Source organism: Emydura macquarii, unplaced genomic scaffold (genome assembly GCF_026122565.2).
Source record: "Emydura macquarii macquarii isolate MOO-44397 ecotype Brisbane River unplaced genomic scaffold, CSIRO-AGI_Emac_v2 contig_2769, whole genome shotgun sequence".
Lineage (NCBI taxonomy): Eukaryota > Metazoa > Chordata > Testudines > Chelidae > Emydura > Emydura macquarii.
The window spans coordinates 7,022-11,241 of record NW_027132906.1 but is presented as its reverse complement, the minus strand read 5'-3'; positions in this window follow the sequence as shown (position 1 = coordinate 11,241).

Sequence of the window (4,220 nt, the reverse complement as noted above, 5' to 3'; positions counted from 1 at the left end):
GGTGCTCATTCGCACCTGGCCACAATGGGCTGTGCCAGGACTGGTGTAGCTGGGTCGGCTCCGTGCGGCTGCACACACCGGACAGACGAGGGAAGTGGGAGTGGGGGGCGAGGAGATGTCATCCAGGGAGAGAGACTTCTCCCCTGGGGAGCCCCCCAGATTCATGTCCCCCATACCTGGCCTGCAGCCAGTTCTATACAACACAGGGCTGGGGTCAGGATCAAGAGCCCCTCTGTTTTCAGGGTGCTCCATTTCCAGCCTCTTAAAGAGGCCTGTAGGAAGGCACTGTGGTGTCCCCCTGAGTCTGGACCCAAGGAAGAGCCCCAACAGCCTTAGTGGACCAAATCAGGCCCAGCAGACAAGTCTGCCCAGCAACCGAGGGGCCAGGCCGCGATAGGAGCACCTGGCCAGCCCAACCAGGGGCAGCAGGGCAGAGCACCGACAGGAAGGGGCAGTATAAAGGACTGGCCCCAAAGCTAAGTCTGGGAAATACCGCTGCCGGAGGCAGACGTGCTGCCCTGCCGACTGAGGCGTAGGCTGGAGCAGAGCCTCTGAATACCCCTAGCCCAACCCGGACCTGGAGACTGGGTAGAGCCTTCACGGAGCTGGACCAGGCAACCCAGACAGAGAGACTGGGCCGAGGTACCCGGACCCCGGGACTGGGCTGAGCCACCTAGAGCCCTGGGACTGGGCAGAGCCCCCAGAGCAATCCGGGTGGGAGATACCCCCTTGGCCGGACGGGACCTAGAGCAGCTGCCAGTCACTGAGCCATTCCCCGCACCCAATGACCTAGAGGAGCTTCTCCTCGAAGAGGAGCTCCCCATGTTATCGCCCATGGATGAGGAGGGACTGGCGGGCCTACCCCGGATGGAGTGCCCCAGCGACCCTGAGGAGTCAGGTACTGGGGAGGGTACGGGGAGGAAGTGGCCCAGGGACAGCCGTAGTCAGTAGCTGAAACAGGGGCAATCCTGCTAGGGCCATGGCCTGGGCTCACACCTTCACCACACCCTCACCATCCTGAAGTCCTGTAACGCTCCCTGCACACCCCTTTAATTCCTGCCAGCCTCCTGGCATCCCCTCTCATCTCACTGCACTCCCTGAAAGGCCTCCAGCCTCCCCTTTAATCCTCACAGTTCTCACCCCTAATTCCCCCAACCTCCCCTTTAATTCCCCCAGTCGCCTGAGTCTCCGCAATTTCCATTCCTGGCCCCCAATGCATGTCCTCACCCTGCTCCTGCCTGCCTCTCTGTCTCCTCCCTCTCCTGCCTCTGGGCGGATGAGCTTGGAGAGGCCAGATGATCTCGTTACACGTCCAGTCCACGGCCGCTGCTTCGCGGTCGTCGGGATGTCTTCCCGTACCCCAGCCCATGAGGCGATGCTGTTCCGACCTCCATCATTTGGGACACGGCCGAGGTGGAAGATGCCCGGGATTTTACGGACGTATCTCAGCTACACAGCCGATATTGGCTGTTCGATTTCTGCCAGCAGGATTTAGGTCTCGCACGCAGCCTAAAAACCGGAGACCACCAGCGCCTGCTGTAACCAGCTTTAGCTTCACCGGCCCTGCTGCTGTTTGTGCCTTTCTTGCTGGACTTTCTGCCTTCATACCCTCGTCGGTGGGGACTGCCCCCAGCTCCTTGACCTGTTCCACTGGCTCCAGCTCTTGATACGTGGGTTGATCCTGCCACGTTGGGTTGTCACAGCCCGGTTTCTATGCATCCATTTCCAGGCCCTACTTTGCCGAGGTTTCAGCCAATCGTTTTGCCAGGTTAACAAATTCTTCATCCTTGCCTGCCCGGCCGTCAGTGTCATCAGCCAGTCGAAGCTTTGAGATTGTTTGCCCTCCGATACTGATGGTACAAACGTGATCTTCCCCAGGGCATCCATTGTTATGTGCTCCACGTAGATGGCAAACAATGCAGGCGAACGGAGGAAGTTTGCAGGACTTCAACCGTCGTGTAAAATCATTCCCCTCTTGTGCCACTGACGAGAACTGCACTATCAGCCTGTGCACACGGTCGTTTAACGGTAAAAATAAGCTTACGACCAAGGCTGGTCTATTTCATGGTTGCCCGGAGAGCTTCGTGCCAGGCTCTGTCAACACCTTCTTGAAGTCGACAAAGACATGGTAGATGTGCTGTGGGTGTTGAAAAGTATTTCCTGTTAGAGGGCAGGTTCAATTCAAGTTACATGACCTCTGTGCTACAGGCTCAGCGTAGCTGCAGTTGCTCATGTAGCTATTCTGACCCCCGTCGCACAATATTTTCCGGTTGGTATAGATGCACAGGACTGAGTAACCCTGTAGATCTCTCCCTTTCTGTAGACCATGGCACATAACAAGATGAAATACAAACTCACAACTGCACATAGAGCAGTGGTTCTCAACAAGGGAACAGAGATCTTCCAGGCGGTGTGACCTTTCCCATGCCCAGGGCAGTCAAGGTCAGGGAAGGCTGTAAAAAGAGAGCAGATTCTCCCAGCACTGGTGGGTAACACTGAAGTCAGGCTTACCAATCAGCCACAAACAGTGCTTCTGATTCCCCACACTGGTTATCAAGAAGCCACTCCACAAATGCCCACAGCCCCCTTTACTGTATTCCAGCATCTGGCTCCCAAATCAGCTGCTAGGTGCAGTAAAGAGACCAGTTATTTAAACTCTATGCTCTTTATTAAAAATGTTCCCTCTGAGCCCAAGGGGTCAGCCACAGCACCAGATCGATATGAGTTTGGATCGTACCTAAAATCCCACGCTGCCAGCCCATCCTTTAGTAACTAAAACTAAAGGTTTATTGTAAAAAGAAAGAAACAAACCATAAGAGAAATGTTAAAGGGTCAAAGCAAATGAGATATATTCATTTGGTTGAAAATCCATATACATCAGGTTTCTGGGACAATTGTGGAGTTGTCATATTGGTTAACATCAGTGTGCCAAAATCATAATAATTCATGGAGATATGCCATGTCAGGTACAGTTAGAAAGGTTACAATGTGCTAAGTCAGATGACGATGTTTATGTTCATGTGTGATATGTGAAATGGAAGTTATAGATATATCTGATGTATCTGAATTTCAAATTGTTCTGCCTGGACAACACCCCAGATAGGATGGCGGCAGGACAATAGTCTGCTTAATGGCCCATTAAGACACTCAGGGATTCAAGGGGCCCAGAAAGAAACTAACGGCAGACCTGAGGAGTTGCCAGGATTGGCCCATGTGACTCTGGACTCCATTTTAGTTCTTGTAACATTCCACAAGACAGCATGGCCAGGGACAGAGGGTAGATAAGGCCAAGTCACAGAAACCATTTTGCTTTTGTTCCTGTCCAGCTACAGACACATACCTGCCTCTGGATCAATTCATTTTGCAACCCAGCCAAAGGACTTAGACCCAGGTACTGGATGTATACCAGAGGAACTGTACAAACTGCAGCTCCACAATTGTCCCAGAAACCTGATGTATATGGACTTACAATCATCTGTATGTATTTGATTTGCTTTGACCCTTTAACATTTCTCCCATGCTTTCTTTCTTTCCAAGGTTCCTGCAGGCCCCATGGGGCATTCTCTCTGGGAGCGGGGAGCTGGGCAGGGGTCCAAGCACATGGATCCCCCAGGGAGAGCATCACTTGTGGGCAGTGGGTTGAGGTTGTGGGCAGTGGGTTGAGACTGAGGTTGTGGGAACCTGCTCTCTTTTTACAGCCTGCCCTGACCTTGGCATTTTCAGGTGGCTGCCCTGGGCACAGATGGGTCACAGTGGCGTAGTCTTAGCAGGATTCACAGAACCAGAACATTTGGGGTTTGGATCAGAACCTCACGCTATTCCAAATTTTGAAATTTGATATTGAGAGTGTTAAAGGTTAAAGTTAGTTAGAAGGAGTGATTCACAATCAGAGAAAGCAATCAAGCTGCAAGCCCTGAGAGAGAGGCAGCATCTGCAGCATGAGAGAGACCGGGCTGTTGAGGAAGAGAGAGCCCAGGAACTCAGCAGGCTGAGACTAGAAGCTGAGGCAAGAATTTCGAAGCTAAAACTAGAAGCTGAGGCTGAAGAGAGAGTTAAAGAAAAAGCTCATCAGAAACGAATGGAGGCGTATCGAAAGCAGCTAGAAGAAACCAGAATCCAGCTCCAAATCCTGGAAAAGCAGAAACTGTATCTTTCTGGAAGCCCAGCTTCTCTTAACAGCGATTGGGGGAGCACCTCTCCAGTTTGTAGCAATGTTGATG